The sequence below is a fragment of the Rhinopithecus bieti genome, unplaced genomic scaffold (genome assembly GCF_001698545.2).
Source record: "Rhinopithecus bieti isolate Rb0 unplaced genomic scaffold, ASM169854v2 scaffold_15185, whole genome shotgun sequence".
Taxonomy (NCBI): Eukaryota; Metazoa; Chordata; class Mammalia; order Primates; family Cercopithecidae; genus Rhinopithecus; species Rhinopithecus bieti.
Window position 1 is genome coordinate 279,104 of NW_016808100.1, and position 21,604 is coordinate 300,707.

At 52.2% G+C, this 21,604-nt stretch overlaps 1 protein-coding gene across 1 annotated transcript in view; it reads left to right on the top strand.

Annotated features, from left to right (window-relative positions):
- ZNF423 (zinc finger protein 423) overlaps positions 1-21,604 on the top strand; it is a 313,807-nt gene that overhangs the window by 1,340 nt on the left and 290,863 nt on the right. The window contains 1 exon segment of the mRNA XM_017885564.1: positions 8,927-8,986. The gene's annotated coding sequence lies outside the window, so the exon portion shown is untranslated.

Below are 21,604 nucleotides of genomic sequence, written 5' to 3' on the forward strand. Positions count from 1 at the left end.
AAAAAAAAAAAAAAAAAAAAGTACTAGATTGGGTAGAAGATTTCTGGTTAGGAGTCATGTTGTCTGAAAACAGGTTTATTTTTTTTGTTTTGTTTTTGAGACAGAGTCTTGCTCTGTCACCCAGGCTGGAGTGCAGTGGTGTGGTCTTGGCTCACTGCAACCTCTTCCTCACTCAGCTAATTTTTGTATTTCTAGTAGAGATGGGGTTTCACTATGTTGGCCAGGTTGGTCTCAAACTCCTGAGCTCAAGCCATCTGCCCACCTCAGCCTCCATAAGTATTGGTATTACAGGCATGAGCCTCTGCACCTGACCTTCTTTTAACAGATAGGGTCTTGCTCTATCACCCAGGCTGGAGTGCAGTGATGTGATGTGATCGTAGCTCACTGCAGCCTCAAACTCCTGGGCTCAAGTGATCCTCCCACCTCAGCCTCCTGAGTTGCTGGGATGACAGGCACATACCACCATGTCTGGTTAATTTTTAAATTTTTAATGGTGACCTATCTCCTTGCTATCTTGCTATGTTTCCCAGGCTGGCCTGGAACTCCTTGCCTCAAGCAATCCTTCTGCCTCGGCCTCCCAAAGTGCTGGTAATACAGGTGTGAGTGACTGTGCCTGGCCTAAAAAATAGGTCTCTTTAAATACTAGACCCAGCCTCCTTTTGATGAGATGCCCATATATTGGGGGGTGGGGTGTGGACAGAGAGACCCATGAGACAAAGCCAGAGGGTCCTGTCCCTTTCACCCTCACTTCAGGGCATAATGGCAGGCGGTCTCACCTGTGCTGTTGAAACAGCTTGTTCTGTTTTCAGCAAGTGGTCAGGGTGAATCACGAGAGTTAAACGAAGGTGGTTGTGATGTGACTGTCATATCGTGGCTTCTCTGAGGGTCTGAGCTTGGTGGCAACGGGCCTGTCAGTGGGGGTGTTGGGTGGTTTTAGCTTTAGCTGCAGGGAGCCTTTGTTTTTGCATGCAGTCACCCCCACCCCACCCACTGCCTGAACACATCCCCACCTGAAGGGAGCCTGGAGGATGTGGGCTTCCTCGCTGGGTTTGTCTGCACTTCACCCTGGTCATTTGACCTAGGAGCGTGATGCCAGAGATGATCATGGGCTGTAGAGAAGCGATTTGCTATGCTTTTGTGCAAAGGAATGGACACCCATTTCTCTGGGCATTCGCAGCCCTGCGCTAGGACACAGTGCCGGGTGGACAGAATGTGGGTCACATTTCAGCTCTTTCTTGCCACCTTTGCTTGGCCTTCTGTGCAGTGCTTGGCCTATACCCCTCTCCCTGCTGGGCCTCCCTACCTGGTCTATGCTTTTCCATTCCTGGAGGTTGCTCAGTAGTAAGTCAGGAGTAGTGACGCTCTGTTTCATGCTTGACAATGAGACTTGGGGCTCTCGCTGTCACCTTTACCCGTCGTGGCCTTGGCCTGCAGTGTGTGAGAGGGTTTCGCTAAGGGTGAGCTAAGGAGGGGCAGTCATGTGCCCCTTGCCTGGCCACCACCTCTGCTGGGACAGGGATATCTCTGGGGAGGCATGGGATGCTGTAAGGGTGGGATCGTCCCAGGGGCCAGCAAAGCACGGGGAGGTTTCCCAAGGCCTTGGGGAAAGCAGCTGAGAAAACTCCGCAAATGAGAGCCATTGGTCTCTGGGTGCTTAAAGCTATTTTGGGAGTGGAGGTGGTTCTAGATCTTCTGATGAAATCTATGGATCCTTTCCCCAGAACAGTGCCCTTCTGTGCCTGTGTGCCTGTGTGAAGCCAGGCTGAGCAAGTAGCCCTAGTGTGGATTTTGGAGTTCAGAAGGGAGCGTTCTGGTTCTTCCCTGGCCCTACTAGAGGCCTCCTCTGACCCTTGGACCAGCACTAGCCTCTGTTTGTCTCTCATTCACCTGTTGCCACTGTCTGCCTCAGAATCTGGCCCCCAAGCTTTCCTTCCTTTGACCTGAAACTTCTCTGCCAAAACACATCTTGCCTGACTTTGACAAACTCCTGAGCAGGGCCCCAGCCCTGTCTGGGCTCCACTGCTGTGTTCTGGGCCCTGTTTCCAGACCCTATGCCTGGCTTTCACCTTCCCTTTCTGTTTCCCTCCCCAGCTCTGTCTCTTCTGCCTCTGTGAGGTATTGGGGAGCCCTGTGGATGGAGGGCATTGCTCTCCAGGCCAGGAGCAAGTGACCTGGAGGAGGTGGTGCAAGCAGGTGTCTGCCTAATGCCACTTGCTCTGTGCCGAAATCCAGAGACCCAGCACACAAGGGATCTCCGTGGTGGCAAGGCTTGTGCTAGTGCATGGGGACGAGCTGTGGCCACTCCCAGAGCATGAGAGTTGCAGCTTCTTATGCACCTGCTGTGAAGTTGGGGGCGACAGCATTTGGGGGGACTCTATATTCCCATTCATCAACCAGCCTCCCACAACTTGTGACCCCAGAGCTGAGTGTCAGCGTGGAGTCCTGATCTGCCTGAAGCCCTGGCAGAGCCCCAGGATCCTTCTTAACGCACGCCAGGAATCATGGTTAATAGTGAGAACTGGTCTTAGACCTGTTGCCACCAAGCAGGTGCCCTCTAAGGGCCCTCTGGCCTCTTTAGGCCCCTTGTCCATCGTTGAGGATCTTGATTCACACAGGGACCTGGAAGCCCCCCAGGACTTCAGAGATGGCCACAAACACCCCCGTTCTCTTAACAGGACGTATTTGGTGCTCCTTTGAAGGGCTTTCTGCAGCAGCCCTTGTCCAGAGGCTGCTGGATGGCGCCCACCAGGCTCCACAGCTTGGGGGGATTATCCCAGGACAGCTGGGAGTCTTAAGATCGAACCCGTTCCTACCTTACTGTGCAGCTCCCTCCATCCCTGTGGAGGCAAGGCCTCCAAGGCCCTGTCCGGTGAAGTGTTTTAGCAGGAGCTCCTCGTGGGGCTACTGTGGTGCCCTTGGGCCCTCCCAGGGCCACCTGATTGTTGAAGTCACACTCAGCCCTGGGAAGGATCCCATCTCTAATGAGCGATGATGATTCCCATTGCATAGGCAGGAAGCACTCCCTGCTCCATCCATCTGGTAACCAGGTTCTGTGGCCAGAGTTTTCTGTTCAGTGCCTGCCTGACCCCAGGCAGGAATGATTTGTGCTCAAGGCCAGGGCAGGTGTGAGCTCCATGAGGGAGCTGGATTGGCACGTGTGAACTCCTGCTCCCAGAGCTGGTGTGACTCTAGTGTGATGGGGTGGGGACAGTGGTGGCATGGAGGGGACAGGTGTATCTGTGGCTGCCTTGCCCACTGCCTGGTTCTGAACAAAGCCCAGTCCTGCTGCAGGCCCTCCGGGATGTCACCACACATCCTGTGTGCTTATTGATTAAAAAATTTGGGCTGGGTGTGGTGACGCATGCCTCTAATCCCAGCACTTTGGGAGGCTCAGGTGAGTGGATCACCTGAGGTCAAATGTTCAAGACCAGCCGGGCTAACACGGTGAAACCCCGTCTCTACTACAAATACAAAACTTAGCCGGGCATGGTGATAAGCGTCTATAATTCCAGCTACTCGGGAGGCTGAGGCAAGAGAATTGCTTGAACCCGGGAGGCGGAGGTTGCAGTGAGCTGAGATCACACTATTGCACCCCAGCCTGGGTAACAAGAGTGAGACTCCGTTTCCAAAAAAAAAAAAAATTTTGTTGTTGTTGTTGTTGTTGTTGAGGACCTGCCACTATGTTTGCCCTGAGCTAGGCACTGGGATACAACAATGAACAAGACAGGCATGGTTCATGCCCTAGTGAGGGAGGCAGATAAGAGCCCAGGAAACCAATAGGTGGAAGGAATAATGAGAGGTGTTGGGGTTATGGAGGGGTTAATCTGGGAGCTGCCCTGCAAGGTCAGGTCTGGGAGTCACGAGCAGGAGCTGGTAGACCACGGGGCAGGAGTGGGCAGCTGCAGCGTGGCCATGTGACCTGGGGCCTCTGTAGAGCCTTTCTGCATCCCACACATGAGCGTGTGCACTCCTGCACATGTGCTTAAGCAGAGGGTCCTCGAAGTCCACTGCCTGGCGCCAGCACAGAGCTCGTGTGTGGGGCCATACAGCTGAAACAACTGGGGGAGTCCTTTGAGACAAAGAATGCAAAATGCCTGTGGCCATTCTCAAGGTGACCAATAGGAGAGGAAATGGGATGGAAGAGCGTTTGGAGTAGAAAGAGAAAGCGGGCCAGGCTCAGTGGCTCACACCTGTAACCCCAGCACTTTAGGAGGCCAAGGCAGGAGGGTTGCTTGAGGTCAGGAGTTCAAGACCAGCCTGGGCAACATGGCAAAATCCTGTCTCTACAAAAAAAAAAAAAAAAAAAAAAAAAAAACCTGCAAAAATCTACCGGGTGTGCTGGCATGTCCCTGTGGCCCCCACTGGTCGGGAGGCTGAGGCAGGAGGATCACCTTAGCCAGGAGGTTGTGCCTGCAATGAGCTGTGATCACACCCCTGCACTCCAGTCTAGACAACAGAGAAAGACCCTGTCTCAAAGAGCGAGAGAGCAAAAGCGAGAGTGAGAGCAAGCGAGAGAGAGAGGTCTTAAGTAGGTAACAGATCTTTCCTTTGCAAAGGGTACAAAACATGTAGGGCTACAGAACCCCACTGCTGGGACCCCTTCCAGTGCGCAGAGGGGCTTGTGTTTGCAAAGAGCTCTGGAGCTGGGGCTTCATTCACGTCGTGGTGAATCGGGCTCTGCCATGTGCCCCTTCCCTGTGTATTCACATCCACCCTGCATGCCCTCCTTGTGCGCACACACTTGCCCTCATGCCTCCTCTCTGTGTGCACACACTTGCCCTCATGCCTCCTCTCTGTGTCACACACTTGCCCTCATGCCTCCTCTCTGTGTGCACACACTTGTTTCACGTACTCTCCCTATGCCTGTATACTCTGTGCACCCTCCAGTGTGGACACACCCTGGCCACCCACCTACCTTACAAATGCCAGTCATCCACAGGATTGGACGTCCCTGTGTTCCCCTTGAAGTGGGGTAGGGTGGGGGTGTGTGTCTCTTGGCTTCAGTGGAGCCAATTATTGTATACATTACAAAACTAGACGTGGAGCTGGGGACGTCTGGAGAAGGTGCCGTGGGCCGGCTGAGTAGCCCCTTTGGTGTGTTTTCCATATCGACCCCTGTGCGGATTGGGGTTTCTCTGAGCTGCGAGTCTTCAGTGTCCAGTGGGGCTCGGCCACAGAACTCCCCCTTAGGGATTTCGGGGGCTCACTGCTTGGGCCCCCAGAGAGTACTTGCTGCCAGTATGGGCTCAGGCCACCCCTGTACCCAGCTCCAGCTGCAGATGGGCCCTCCTTCCTCTGTGCCTGCTGCCCCTGCTGGTGATGCCATTGCTGGAGACCCAGTCTGGACAGAAGAGTGCAGCTGTGGGGAGAAAAAACCTCACTCTCATTGCCGGGTAGCACAGGGGCTTATGGGGGTGGTGGGGGGTTGGGTGTTGACTCTTACTCATCAAGAGTGTACAAAAACCAGGCATGGTGGCCCATGCTTGTAACCCCAGTGCTTTGGGAGGCTGAGATGGGGATCACTTGAGCCCAGGAGTTTGAGACCAGCCTGAACAACATAGCAAGACCCTGTCTCTATAAAAAATATAAAAATAAAAAATTTAGCCAGATGAAGTGGCACATGCTCAGCTACTCAGGAGGCTTGGGTGGGAGGATCACTTGAACCTAGGAGGTCAAGACTGCAGTGAGTTATGATCGCACCACTGCACTCCAGCCTGTATGACAGAGCATGAGCCTGTCTCATAAAACAATCTGCTAGCCCATATTCTGTTTTTGCTTTTCTGTTTTTTGAATCCTCTAGCCCATATTCACCTTTGAAGGTGTGCTTCTACCTTCAAAAAACAGAATATAGGCTAGAGGAGGGCATGTGAGTGGGGTGGTGCCTGCAGTTGTAGGAAAATGCATTAACACCCAAGTCATAAGTAAGGTGACCCACAGATCCCTCACCACACAGGGATGTGGTTCCAGGGACTGCATTGTGTCACGCGGCTGCTTGCAGTGAGGGAACAGGAAGCCTGTAGTGAGATCTGCCACTCTGGACCTCCCCAGCCAGTTAGCACTGGGCCACTTTCCTCCTCTTTCCACCCCTGCAGGCCTGTCTGGACTTCTGGGACCCAGCACAGAGCCTTGACTTCCCCCAGGGCTCCAAAACGGTGGATGTTTCCCTGTTCTCTTTCCCATTATGGCTGAGGCCAGATCTTCCTAAGAGGATGACTTGACGTCTTTGGGATATCCTCAAGTTCAGTGACTTGGGAGGTCACACTTCTTAACTAAACCGCCTTGAATGGGTGCAAGTGTGCGGACTATTTGTCCTGATACCTGGGTGCACAGAGGTCAGAGGAGAACTGGGGTCATGTATTAATGTCCTGATACCTGCAGATAACTAAATCAATAAAAGAAAAAAAATAATAAAAAAGAAACTCGGTATTCTTAGCTATCACTCCTACCCTCCTACCCCTCCCAGCCCCAGGCAACCACCGATCCACTTTCTTTCTTTTTTCTTTTTTCTTTCTTTGTTGAGATGGAGTCTTGCTCTGTCGTGCCCAGGCTGAGAGCAGTGGTGCAATATCAGCTCACTGCAATCTCCATCTCCCAGGTTCATGCGATTCTCTTGCCTTAACCTCCTGAATAGCTGAGACTACAGGCACGCACCACCATACCTGGCTAAGTTTTGCATTTTTAGTAGAGATGGGGTTTCACCATGTAGGCCAACTGGCCTCGAACTCTTGACCTCAAGTGATCTGCCTGCCTTGGCCTCCCAAAGTGCTGAGATGACAGGCATAAATCACTGTGCTCGGCCCTGGACATGTCTTTTTAATGCATACAAAAGAGATTCTGCTGAACATATTTTTTTGTGCTTTTTATTTCAAATTTAACATATCTGAGATCTTTATCAGCTCATATAGCTTTATGTCATTCTTAAGGTTTAGGAACCCATGGAGACCTTGTTGAAGGTGTCTAACAAAATGGCAGCATGGTAACCTTGCACACTGGCAGCAGTCTCTTAATAGAAGCACCATATATTTATATGTGTGTATGTAAGTAAAAGGTGAAATGTAAGGGAAACTGATTTTTTGGCACGGCATTGAACGCTATTAATAACAGCTTAGGCATTAGCCACCCGTGTTTTGGAGGCTGTCTGGTTGAAATCATTTTAGTGAATAATATCAATTTTGTCTGACACGAGGTCTTGATTGCTATTTATAAAGCTGCACATTTGAGAACCCACTCCAGCTGTAACTAGCTAAGTAAAACAATAGCTTGGGTCCCAGCTCAAATTATCTGTGCATTTCATTGTGTTGATCCTGCCTGTCCACTCTCAGGATGCGGGCTTGGAAAAGAGAGCACACTTCATTAGCATTCCCTGGCTAGTTGCTCAGGGATGTTCCCTCTTGCATGTGCTGTTTCTCAGGGTTCAGAGAAACCTGTTCTGTGAGGCTCTGGAGGGGGAGGAAGACCATGGGTAAATGGTCAAGTGGGTAGCTTGAGCATCGTGTAGGCAGGACTGTTTGAGCCACGGCAGCGACCCCCACTCAGTTGGTTGGGGCACTGTTCCAGCAGATGACAGCCCTGACATTATTATGGGGGCAGTTACCCTGTGCCGGCACAGCGCCCAATGCTGCACAGATGTTATCCCATTTAATCCTCCCAGCAGCCCTATGGCTTAGGTACCATTATTTTCTCCATTTTTGAAGTGGGAAAACAGAAACCCAGAGGTTAGATCATTTGCTCAGGTCACATACAGCTAGTAAGAGGCAGAACTGAGATTTGAAGCTGGGCTGTGCCTCGTGCTAGAACTCAGGTTCTGACCACAAACCAGCCTGCTTGCTCCACTTGCAAGGTGGCTGCCTGTGTGTTGTACATGCCTTCCATGTGGTGGGTTGGGGTCACTGCCCTCCAATCTGAGTTGCTAGGGTTCTGGATAGCATCTTTTGTACCCTGGTCAACCATGGTTTTCGAAGCAACCTTGGAGACAGACAACCCTGGGTTTGAGCCCAAACTCTTCATGGCTCTCACTACCTGTAAGACCTCAGGCACCCCTCTGAGAGACTGCTGAGGAAGACTAAACCCAGTGATAGCTGCAAAGCCCTAGCACAGTGCCTGGCTCAGTGTGCACCCACGTGGTGCCAGCAAGAACATCGACAGTGCAGAGAGAACTGGGTGGTTCGTGGTGGCTTCAGCCTGCACATATGCAGAGCTAGAAAGGCCATTAATTCTGAAAAATACTGTGTATGCACATTTTTGGCTTAAACAAAGTCCCATTTACGAAGTCCATAACCCAGCTTTAATATTATTACATGCCCCAGACTGGGATTAATTCCAGGACAGGAGTGTTATTATGCTGTGTAGTGTTTCTCCCATATTCTCCTAGTGCATGGCCTCCACCAGCCTGGGCTTATGTCCTGGGGTGTGGGATGGTGGGTACACCCTGTCTCTGCCCAGCTTGGTTCTGTGGGGTCCTGGGTGGAGTTGGGGGAGGCTGGTTGCCTTCTGATGTTGTCAGCTCATAAGTTGCAGTGCTCAGACGTGCTGTCATTGGGAGAGTTGACCTCAGCATGTCCTGAGGTTTGTCTGTGGGTCAGATCTCAGCAGGGTCATGAGCACTCACCACTTTGCTGATCTCTGAAGCAACCTTATTGGTTTCTTGAGGCAGTGCTGAGATTGATTAGTGATGTCTGCCAGGGGCACAGGGCTGGGGAAACTATAACTGATCCAGCACTTAACTTGCTATTCCTGTTTTATTCCGATCATTTTACATCTCTGTGAAACCAATAAAGGCCTCTTTGTAGGCTTTGCCCCCTCTCCTCTGGTCATGGGTATTATAATAAGGACCCCCACAAATATTCCTTCTTCCTCACCCTGCACCTCACCTGATCTATTTGTACAGTCTTCAAACTCACAGGCCCATCTCTGTTCTCTCTTTCAGTTGAAGAGGGGGAGGCCTCAGACTTCTCGCTGGCCTGGGATTCCTCCGTGACAGCAGCAGGTAAATGCCCGGGGTCTGGTGGAAGAGTTGCAGGGGGTCCTGGGGCTGGTCCAGGAACTCAGAAAGCCACCCAACTGTTTATGGAAATGATATTCTTTGTGTCACATTCCTGCCTCCAGTCCAGACTACCCCATGCAACACGATTTTTATATCAGTTCCATATGGTCAATAAAATCTATTACATACAGAGACTAATATTCCCTTATTCTCCTGAGGGCCATGTTTCCTTCTAGTGGGCACAGTTCAGATGGGCGGTGATTTTCCCACTGCACAAGCCTTGAAGCTCCCTGCTATGGGCGTCGCTGCACATTCATTCCAATCTAATTGCATAAAAGCCACTTTAATAGGACTTTAAGACTCCAGTCTACTTCAGAATTCCTCTTTCCCTCCCTGGAAGGGGCTGCTCTGCACTCTCAGGGCTGGCAGAGCTGAGCTCATGCCTCCAGGGAGAGGTAACAGAGGGAGCTCAGACTCGTGAGGTGTCGAGGGTGACATGACAGTCAGGACATGGGATTCCCGCATAAGCTCTTCCCTGTACCTCAGTTTCTTAGCTGTAAAAATAGGTGGATGAATAAAGTTTTTCTAACTGTGAAGTTTTGCAGCTTGGAGCCTTCCCATGAGTACTGAGATTAGAACTGGCTTAGGGGGGTTTTGGGGAGCTCCTGAGTTGGGGGCCAGGGTCCCCTGTTTGCTCCGCATGCAGCCAGGGCCTCTCTTGGTAGTGGTGCCCGTGGCTCTCTGACCGGCAGTCGCTGGGATCCCCTTGCTTGTCCTCCTCCCCTGCCTTGGGCCAGGCCTGCCCTGGGATCCTGACCGGCTTTTTCTGGATTCCTGGGGAAGCTGGAGCTGCTTCAGTCCTGCAGAATCTTAAGGCCTTAGGAAGCCTGTGATGGAGCATTTAGTCCAAGCTTCTCCTCTTTTCGTTGTGGAAACTGAAGCAGGAAGAGAGATTTGCTCTGGGTCAGTATTTCAAAAACGTGGTTGGGCATCGGGTATATAAACATTGAATGTTTTCATGATTATGTGTCTAATGTGTGATATTATAGACATTTGTGACTTAACTATGATGCTAAATTAACGGAGTTGACAACGAAGTGTTAATAGCACAAAATACAGAGATTCAGCAGGAAGTTGGAAGATGGTTCAGTGAAATTTGGGAAAGGAGACTGAAACCTCGAACCCAAGCCTGTGGCCCCTGGCTCCATGTCCTTTCCAGCAGGAGCTGATGCTGCCTGCAGAGTCCACAGGATCCTGGTTGACCCAGGCTTGTGCACTGCTGTGGCTGCAGGTGCCCTGGCCCTTGGTGACAGGGGGCTTCCTCCATAGAGAGGGGACTTGTCTGAAGCCAACATGGTGAGTGGTGCTCAAATTCTGGGGAGGAAGGTCCGGGACTAGGACAGGCTTTGGGGTCAGCACTGGGCAGGTAGGAGGCTGGGGGAAGGGACTGTGTAGCCCCCTGTGTGTCTCCTTCTGTGCGGGCAGCGCGTTCCCCGTGGTGGGAGGAAACAGCAAGACCCTAAGGCGCTGTGTCTCAGAGATGTAGTCCTCGTGAGAGATGAGGGGTGCAGGGGCTTACGCTTGCTGCCTGCTCTGGAGAGGATCCCACTGTACCTCAAACCCCTGAACTAGGAGAGTACTCAGCCCCATATTGTCTACAGAAGGTCCTCGTTCCCAGCTGCTTTCCCAGTGGGGCCAGAGGTGATGCAGACAGATGGGAACATCAGTGGCTTGCAAGGAGGGTGCTGGCAGTGATTGCTATAGACAGAAAGCCCTGGGCAAGGGGGTGTCAAGCACCCTGGCTGCATCCCTAGGCAGTGAGGTGTCTCCCAGCTTGCAGAAGGCAAGGGCAGTGTTGATGGTAGGGCCTTGGAGTCTGCAGTTCTGTAATTCCATAGTTGGGCGGCCAGTCTTAGGGCCTCTCTGGGCTGTCTGGGAATAATGGGAGCTGTGGGATTTGCCAGTTTCCAGGCAAGAGCTGAGCATGCCTCGTGCATGTAGGAGGATGCACGCTCCTTGTGACTCCACAGCCACGGCTCGCCATGGTGCCATTCAGTTTCGAATTCTCTGCTCAGCGATGGGGAGAGGGAGGGCAGAGCATCCCCGGCAGTGGATAATCCACAACCAAACAGCCAGGCCAGGAATTGTTTTGTTTTCTTTGGCTCATTTTTGCTGGTGTTTTTTTGTTTGTTTGTTTTGTTTTTTTTAGTTTGTGCCGTGCATGTGATAAATTTTCATTCCCAGTTCTATTGGACTTGAGCTATTAAAGTCAGCTTGTATTCCCTGAGCATGGGGTGTGTGAGATGGCTCCAAGCCTGGGTGGCAGGCAGAAGTCAGTGTGGGAGGTGGCCCTCGACGTGGGCAATGTCACATTTATTGAGCACTTACTTAGTGTGTGCCAGGCACTGAGTGAACACTCTACCTGCAACATCTCGCTGAGCCATCGTGACAGCTCTGTGAGGTGGGTGCCGCTTCCAGCAGCAGCTCCATCATTTCTCTGTGGGCTTGGCTTAGGGACAGCCATCTGGTGGACAACAGGGCCAAAGGCCTGGTGAAAGCAGCTTTTGTCTAATACTTTTCATTAAACTGAGAAAATGTCACTTGGCCACATCAGAGAATGGCAGCAGGTGACAAAGAAGATTATAGGGGAGCAAAACCTCCCAGGCCACCCTTGGTACTGCTACTGAGAAACCCCATCCTCATTTGACAGATGAGGGAAGGAGCTTGGAGCAGTACAGTAGTGAATCCACGGTCCCCAGCTGGCAGGCTGTGCATCAGGGTCTCGAACCCAAGTCCTCCGGAAGCCAGAGCCTGTGGTTTCACCTCTGCACCACCTGGCATCAGGATGTGGAGAGCTGAGCAGGACCTGAAAGCGGGGCATTATGGCGACTTCTGGAAGGTCCTTGGCAGGACAGGCATGGTGGCTGCAGGGCATAGGTGGGTCCTGCTCACAGGCCCCCATTGGCCCTGGGCTGAGGGCATTTTACCAGGAGGAAGGGAGAGCTGTAAGGCATGGAGTAGCTCCTCTTCTGCGGGGGCTCTGTTGGCCCAGAGCTTTTCACGCACCTTCCTCTCTTCTGCTTTGCCCAGCCCTGGGCGTGTGATGGAGAACTGCAATAAAGAAGCAGAATGTGCAGTTTGCATCTTCACTCACCTCTGGTGCCCGCTGGCCACCCTGCTAGTGGGGACCCTGTGGCCCTCCGCCCCCAGGAACAACCAGGCTTGCTCCTTCTGTGCCCTTGAGCAGGGGCCCTGACAGTGATGGAGAGCCCGGCCTTGCCTGGCAGGGAAAGGAGCGAAATGATGAGCTCATGGCAATATCCCGCAGTCCGGAGGCGGGGGTGTGGGGAGCAGAGTGCGCAGGCCCACTCATGCCGCTTGCTGGCGAATGGGGCTGCTGATGGTGAGGCCCAGGGGAAGGAGCACTTCATTTGGAGTCAAGATGTGGGGTTGCCTTGGAGGTGTGGAGCTGGAGTTCTTAACCTGTTTTGAGCCACAGGTGCCTTTGAGCATCCAGTGGAAGTGCGTGGATTCTCTTTTGGACACACACAGGATTTCATGTGTGATTTCAGGGTTATTCGTGGGCCATTCTTCTTCTCCCGCCAACCCCAACTTCTCCCGCCTTGCCAGGCCATAGGTGTGAACTCCTTACAAATGTGAAAGTCCTTTGCAAATGGGAAAACCTTGCCAGGGTCACAAACTCAGAGGCCCACCTGAGGCAGGCTGATGGCCCAGGTGGGCTGATACATGAGGGGGCCACGGTGGATGGTGACACAGACCCTGCAAAGGGGATGGCTGGCCCTCAGCTCCTACCAGCTGGGCCATGAATTGCCAGAATTCTGGCTGGGTCCAGAGTTGCCAGATCTTCAGAGGTTTTAAAAGAAAAGTCAGAAAGCTGGATTTTCATAAGAAATCTTTAGATTCTTAAACCAACCCAGCTTATATCTTTTTAAAAACAGCTTTACTGAGATATAATTCACATATCGTACAATTCACCCATTTAAAGTGAATTTTGGTATATTTAGAGATATATGTGACCATTACTAGAGTGAACTTAGAACATTTTCATGTCCTTAAAAGGAAACTCTGGACCAGGAGCGGTGGCTCACGCCTGTAATCCCAGCACTTTGGGAGGCCGAGGCAGGAGGATTGCTTGAGCCTGGGAGTTTGAGACCAGCCTGGGTAATATAGTGAGACCCTGTCTCTACAAAGAATCAAAACAAAATAGCCCTGGGCATGGTGGCATACACCTGTAATCCCAGCTACTTGGGAGGCTGGGGCAAGAAGATCATTTGAGCCCAAGAGTTCAAGGTTACGGTGAGTTTTGATCATGACACAGCACTCCAGCCTGGGTGACAGAGTGATAGCCTGCCTCTAAAATAACTAACTAAATAAAAGAAAAAGAAAAAAAATAATAAAAAAGAAACACTGTATCCCTAGCTACCACCCCTGCCAGTCCCAGGCAACCACTGATCCACTTACTTTTTTATTCTTATTTTTGTTTTTTTGAGACAGAGTCTCACTCTGTCGCCCAGGCTGGAGTGCAGTGGCGCGATCTCAGCTAACTGTACCCTCCACCTCCTGGGTTCAAGTGATTCTCCTGCCTCAGCCTCCCCTTGTAGTGGGGACTACAGGTGTGTGCCACCGCACCTGGCAATGTATAAGTTTTTGTTTGAATGCTTGTTTTTAGTTCTTCTGGGTGTATTTGTAGGCGTGGAATTACTGGGTCTTAGGGTAACTTTATATTTAACCTTTGGAGGAGCCACCAGACCTTCCCAGGCATTTTGCATTCCCACTGCCCATAAGGATTCTACTTTTTCCAGATCCTTGTCAGCATTTCTTATTTTCCTTTTTGTAAATTCTAACCTTCCTAGTAGGTATGAAGGTATCTCATTCTGGACAACTCATGGATTTTTTTTTTTTTTTTTTTTTTTTTTTTTTGAGATGGAGTCTTGGTCTGTTGCCAGGCTGGAGGGCAGTGGCACCATCTTGGCTCACTGCAACCTCTACTTCCCAGGTTCAAATGATTCTCTTACCTCAGCCTTCCCAGTAGCTGGGACTACAGACATGTTCCACCAAGCCCAGCTAATTTTTGTATTTTTAGTAGAGACAGTGTTTCACCATGTTGGCCAGAATGATCTTGATCTCCTGACCTTGTGATGTGTAAGCCCCGGCCTTCCAAAGGCTCCCAGTGCCTTTGACCTACCTCCTAGCAACGTCTCCAAATCCCCTGTATCCTGCCTGTCACAGCCTGGCACTAGCCCTAACCCTAACCCCCATCTCTCCCACCCATCCCAGCCTGGTACTAAACCTAACGCTATCCCTAACCCCCCTCTTTCCCGCCCATCCAAGCCTGCTACTAGCCCTAACCCCACTCTAACGCTAACCCCCTTCTTTCCCACCCACCCCAGCGTGGTACTAACCCTAACCCTAACCCTAATCCTAACCCCCTCTTTCCCACCTATCCCAGCCTGCTACTAACCCTAACACTAACTTTAATGCTAACCCTAATCCCCCTCTTTGCTGCCTATCCCAATCTGGCACTAACCCTAACCCTAACCCTAACCACCCCCTCTCCCGCCCATCCCAGCCTGGTAGGGAGACGCATCTTACCTTCAGCACTTCCTCCCTCTTCCTACAAGACCTTTGGAATGAGGTCTCTAAGTGGCAGATATCAGAAACATCATGCATGATCCTTAGGTCTATGATGTGGGCTTTCAGGGAACCCACACAATCATGTGGAAAGTTACCTCCTCTTTCCCCATCACTGAGTTTGTTCTGGGAGCTGAAGCTGCACGTCTATTTATTTTTATTTTTATTTTTTTTATTGAGACAGGGCTTTGCTATGTTGCCCAGGTCGGTCTCGAACTCCTGGGCTCAAACAATCCTCCTGTCTCAGCCTCCCAAGCATCTGGGACTACAGGCATGCACCACTATGCTTAGCCTGAAGTGGGTAAGGAGATCATTTGTATGTAATTGTCTAGTCAGAGTCTCATTGGAATCTTCCACCTCACCAGGCTGGGTTTTGGGACTGATTGGGCAGAGTCTGCTCCATGGATTCTATCCAGCATGGCAGCTCTGGAACAGCAGCAGGGAGAAGCAGTAAGAGGAGGGTCTGTGGGTGTGCCAGAGACAGGACACAGTTAGTTCATTGACACATACTTCTTGTGAATGCCTGGGCAGGTTAGGTAAGTCTATTTCTGGCATGGTGACAGACATACTTGTTTGAGAGGAACACTCAGTATCATCAGTTGACTGTGATGGCCCCGCAGCCTGAGACCTTATTTGTGTTGCACTGTGATCAGACTTTTAGGCCTTCCTGCCATGGGACAGGTGTTCTTGCCCCAGTTAATAGGAACCGTCACTCCCATTTACGAGGTGCTTCTAGGAGCCAGGTCTCCTTTGCTTTTCACATGCATATGAGAAAACTGAGAAACAGAGATGCTAGTAACTTGCTTCTAGGTCACTCAGCCAAGAAGCGGCAGAGCAGAGATTTGAACCCAGGCAGCTCAGGCATGAATTTAGTGCCTCAACTGTAGATGGCAGATGTGCCAGTGAGAATGCGGGTCCCATGCCTTGTTTTAGAGGAGAATCTCTGGAGTCAGCTCTGTGCCCAGGTCACTCCTGGGTCAGGTAGAAGAGTCTAACTGAAGCCAGCCCTCGGGATTTGCTGCCTGGAAGGAGAGGAGGTACATGTTTTGAAGACCTTGCACACATCTCCTATGTTCAAAGCCAGGCCTGGAAAACACTGGGCCAGGCTCTCTGCAGGGACTCACACCACCTCCAGCCCCTGTCCCCAGCCCTCCTTCCACATCTGGGTGTTGGGCATGGGGGCAGTTTGCAGGGGAAGGTGGGGATAGGACTGCAGGCTCTGGGACTTCCTCAGATGGGAGGTAGAGCCGGCGGCATTGGGGTAGCTGGTGTCCTGGGACCTCCTTGAGAAGAATGCCTTGAAGCCTCTCATTTTTCTTTTAGCCTGGTTCTGGATAAAAGGTGGGGTGAGGAGAATGGTCGGGGTCCTTGCTCCTGACCAAGGCGACAGCCTCATCCCCTGTAGTCCTTTGCCCCCAGGTTTTGGCTGGGAAAATGGACAGAAATGTCCAGAAGCCTGGGCCTTTCACCATGGGGGGGCAAGGCTACTCCGTGCAGTCCCGCCTGCACTTCTGAACCACGCGGAGCTGCCTCCCGCCCTGCTTGTGTTTTGCTGGAGCGCATATTTATTATTTCAATGGCTTCACAGAAACTCCACCCACACCCCTGTGCTTCTGCACTTGCGTTTGCATTTCTCCCAGTCCCCTTTCAAGCTCTGTTCGTCTATAAGCTTCTGCATGAAGTCCACGCTGTACTCGCAGTGGATTTCCTTGTAGTTCCTGTTGGACCTGAGCTTCCTGTGTTTCTGGGACCCATGTACCTCCCACCTTAGTGTCTGTGCTGGAGCCCTCGAGTGGATGGGCATGAATGTTCTTCTCCGCCTCTCCCCTGTTGGACGTTCGGACTGCTTTAGGTGATGGCTGTTGTAAATAACGCCATGATGAACATCTTTGTGTGGGTGGTCTTTTTTTTCTCCTTTGGAGATTTTCTTAGGGGCTCCCAGCACCTTCCAACTTTTTCTTTCAATCCCCAAATCAAGGCTGGAGAGACTGTTCCCCTCGTCTGTGTCCATTGCCCCCCACTGGGTCTCACTTTGAACACTTCCCCCAGTGACTGTCCTGCATTGGGTCGCCTGTGGGATGTCTCACCCACCCATGATACTTGCCTGGAGCCGTGTGACTGTGGCCCGTGGTGCAAGCTGCCTGGACACCCTTTGGCTTCAGGCTGGTGTGCTGGTGGCATCCACCTTTTGTGCTTGAGCTCCCAGCCTAATCGTCTTTTTGATGAGGACCAAGAGACATTTTAAAGGAGCAGAAAAGTCTCACTAAGTAGATGTAGAATTTCCCAGTATTTTAAAGACTTATGAAATGCATTTTTATATGGGGCCAGCTGGGGAGTTTCTCATTAGCTCGGCTGGGGAGCCTGTGGGGAGTTGAGCTAAGTGGAGCCAGGCAGGCTGGGTAGGAAGACGCGGTGGCCCCGAGCTCACCGGGGGAGCGTGGCAGGCATGCGCCAGCGAGTCGGCTCCACGGACCCCTGGCCAGGCAGCCTGGGCTGCGCCTTTGTTAGAGCTGCTCCCTCTGCAGCACAGGGGGCCTCAGAAATCATCAGGTGGTGACTGGAGCTGAGAGGTGGCCACTCTGTTACCATGGTGAGCAGTCCACCGGGTAGGGCATTCTGTGCCGCGTGTGCACGTGGATGCATGCACTTGTGTGTGTGCTTGTGTGTGAGCATGCCCAGGTAGCTGCAACCCTGACTCGGACCCCTGGCAGGGGGGCGCTCCAGCACCTCTGCTCTGCCTGCTGGTTGGTGCTGTATCCCGGGCTCCCTGGTGCTACCTTGAACCAGTTCTCTCAGGAGGAGGTGGCATTTCCTGCCCACCCTTTTCCTCTGGCTCTGCACCAGCCTTGGGGCCCCCACTGGGCTCCACTGTACTTGGCTTCCTCGTTGACATGCCTGCTGTGCACATGTGTATGCAGAGCCCGTGCATACATGTGCACATGTGTGCTCAGGACTCAAGTGTGGTGGTACCCAGGGCATGTGGAAATGAACAGGTGTGCAGTGCGTCTTCTGACTCCTGTTTTCCTCCTGTACTTCTATCCTGGCTGATGACTTCACTTCCACAGAGCTAGGCTTGTCTTGCTGATGTCCACCCTCTTGAGATGGACTTGGGGCTTCCCTGATGGCAGGGATGCTGTAGTTTGTCTCGTGTCCCTGGCCTGGCATTGGGACTTTGCAGCGCAGTTGCTCAGTTGATTTGGGACCATCTGCCCCAGCAAGCCCATGGCCCTGTCCCTCTTCTCCTGGTGCTGTTGGGCTTTTCGGGGGACATCAGTAATGAGGATTATAAAGACAAGGAGGGGCCAGTCCTACTTTCTGCAAAGCTGGGTGCTCCCTGAGGATGGAAGGGCCTCTCTTGGGTGTCGGCCCTTTCCCAGGTCCCCAAGGATCCTGCTGTCCTGCTGGTGGACATTGGAAATCAATAGTTCTTTGGCAACTTGAAGCCTGCCCATAAACAGTCAGTTGTGTCTGTGGGTTGGGGTGTGTGGGGTGGGGTGATGATGGCATCACTCCTCATGCATTTGGGGGAGTCGGTGCCTGTCCTACTCCCTCCAGTGTTGCCCAGCCTTGTGCATGCGTCCTGGGTTGGTTTGCACCAGCGCTGCTCAAACTTGAACATGTGTACAAATTGTCAAGACTCAGATTCTGACTCAGCAGGTCTGGGTAGGGCCTGAGATTCTGCATTTCTAACAGGCTCTGGGGTGATGTTGATGCTGTTGGTCCACAGACTGTGTGTGACCCCTTGGCATTTTTTGAAGCTCAGCCTAAATGACACCTCCTCCAGGAAGTTTCCCATGATAGCCTTGCCATAATTCTGTGCCCCCTGAGCCTAAGAGCTCCTGATCCTGGCCCTCAGTGCTCCCACTGCCTTCTGCTTGGTTCTAGCGTTCCTTCTCTTCTTATACCCAGCTCCCTGATGCTCTGCTCACTCCTAGGGGGCATTGACCGAGTCTGATTCTCTGTGTCCCCACAGCTCAGCCCTGGCTTGGCAGTTGGCAGGTGCCTGGCAAATGTCTGCTAAGATGCAGGACCTCACCTCCACTTCTTTGTCTGTATTTGTCCTGGGAAGTGCAGGGCCTGAGTTTGGTTCACTTTGTTAAGAGCAAAATCTGGGTTTGAGGTCTAGATACTTATTAGCCGTTCAATATGGAGTAAGTTACTGAACCTTCCTGTCCTTTCATTTCCTCATCGGAAATGGGGATAATAATAGTCCTACTTCCTAAGGCCATTGTGAGGATGGCACAGGGAATCCGCATGGAGTGCTTAACCCCTAGGGTGCCATCTGGCACCCTGCACCTTTACTTTTGCTATTGACACCATGTGGAGGGAAGTGCCCATAGGAGCTTAGCTCTGAGCTTGGGTCTGTATGGGTGACAGAGAAGGCTCCGATGGGCCCCTCCTTCTCGTCACATCATCACAGCTCCCTGCCTTTCTCCCCATATCTTGACTGGCAATCTCTAGGCGTGGCCACAGTGCCTGGGGCAATCTGCTTCACCTTCCTGCAGGTTTGGGGTGGAACCGAATCTGTAGGGAACCATTCTTGTTCACCCTGGTTGGTGAGGCATGGCTTGTTTCCCAAGTGGGGCAGGCTGGGTGGGGTGGGGGTTGGTGGGAGGTGGGCAGGGTCTGCTCTGAAAGGCAGAGGCCTGAGGCTGTCCTGAGATCAGATTCCTTCCCTGGGTGGGGCTGGACACATGGACTGTGTGGCCATGGGCCAGTGCCCGGTAGGAAATGGCCAGGGTCAGCCTGACCGCACCACCTGGCATGTGTTGGCTTCCTGGGTGGACACTCTGAAGGGCCCAGCTCCTGGGTTGGATATGGTCAGTGGTGCCCTGCTATAGACTGCAGGCAGCCCACAGGGGTTAGGCTGCTGTCATGTCAGCTGACATTCCCTTAAAATCCTTGAGTGTGCAGGGAGATGCACACACACACACACACTCACACACACACGAGATTAGGCTGAACCTGGCTATCTGATGCCTCTCTGGTTCAAAAAATTATTATTTTACCTCCACTAATAAGTTTTTCTCCTTTGTCATGGTTGATTGCTTTAACTGATGGCTGCTGGCCATATGTGGTAGTAGTTAGCACATCAGACTCATGCTTAGTCTGGCAAATATGATAAATTTTACTTATGCTATTCTACTTATCAAGGCTAAATGTCCTGCAAACCTGGCAAGCTTGTGGAGGCAGGGACAGTGCCTATTTGCTTACTGTTGTATCCTCAGCAATTGACACTGTCTTAACAATAACAATTAAAAAGTAATAACCATCTAGTGAGCATCCACTCAGTGCCAGACAGCAGGCTGTGACATGCATTATCTCATTTAAGCCTTGTTAACCACAGTATTAGCATTCCCATCTCACAGATGAGCAACTGAGGCCAAAGAGGTAAAGAGACTGGTTCAGTCTGCACAGCTAGTTGGGCTTTTGTCTGAGTTTAGGGCACGCTTTCTGTAGTTGCTAATTCATAGTGCCTGGGGCTCAGTGGACACTTACTGCATCTTTGTGGAATGAGGGGCACTAGAATGTGCTGTGAGCCCTAATGTCATTGCAGTGACACACCACTAATAAGAAGCCACCGGGGTCAGTGTGGGAATGAGTGATTGCTGATGGGCACAAGCCTGTGAGTGCTCTTTGGTGGTGACGTGTAAACTTCACCAAGTCTGCGTGTGCAGGTGCGCTATCGGCCGTGCAATGCCAACATACCATATTACATGCACACAAACCACAAGCGACGCAGCTCCGCACACGTTCACTCCCACTATACCTCACTGCCATCACTCCCAACTCAGTGCAAATGTGACTTCCACACACGCTGCACCTGACCCCCCACGTAGGTAACATTCTACACACAATGCCACCACGCCATACGGCGCGCTGTAACAGCGGACATGCTACCAGTGCCATATGCGACCATCACATACCACCACCATATATGCGCCCCTTGCACATATGTGTTCCTCCCGTACTGACACCACTCAATGCACTAGCCCAGTGCATGCATATGCATAATGTACCACACACAGATGCCTGGCAGACACAGCCCGTTCGCCTACATGCAATCGAGCAGGCAGTGTGTTCACACTGCCAACGTACACATAGTGCACATGTGCACACACTTACAAATCCATGCACATACAGAGGCACACATACATATGCAGCATTCACTCATCCACACCCGGGCATGCAAATGAGCAGAAAAAGCCTGTTTCTAGGCTACCTCCCTTGAAGGATCAGGAGCAGTGCCCAGGCGGGGTGTTCAAGATGTCCACATGATCTCCTTGCTCTCTGTTTTCTTTCTTCCATTTCTTTGTCGTACCCTCAGAGTCCTAGACGTTCTTTCCATCCAAAGATTTGCACCCCTGCTCTTGGACCCAGTGCTGGGCTGACCCGGGTGTGGACCTAGACTCCAGTCCTGGTCCATCTGTCTGTTTGCCTGCCTGGCCTGCTGTGGCCTGCATGTACCGCCCCCCAACCCCCAACGTGCGTGTGACTTCATTTTCCACTCTGCACCTGCCTCTTTAAGAGACCAGGGGCCTGGCAGGCCTGTCCCCAGGGTCGGGGCTGGGGGAGGCTGGACAGCTGCAGGTTGGGGGGAAGCTTTGTGAGCTCCCAGCGGCCTCTTGGAGCCTGGGTAACGCTGGGGAAACTGAAACAAAGGCTGACAATGGCCTCCTTCCCTCCCCGGGTGGCCTCAGAGCAGGGCCTGCCTGGGCGGCCTCTGGGGGCCCCTGTTATTTCCTGTGCTGGCTGTGGGGCTTCTGGCCAGCTTGGAACGGGACAGGAAGCTGGGCAGGGCATCGCCTCCCCACCCGCTGGGCTGGCCCTCGCAGGCCAGAGTAGCCGCTCCTGGGAGTGGGGGTCGGCTTGGCGTTCCTGCTCCGTGACCGCCGCTCCAGCCCTGCTTGGCCTGGTCTGCCCTACTCAGGTCTGGCCAGGCCTCCCAGGAGGGAAACTCAGCCTTCC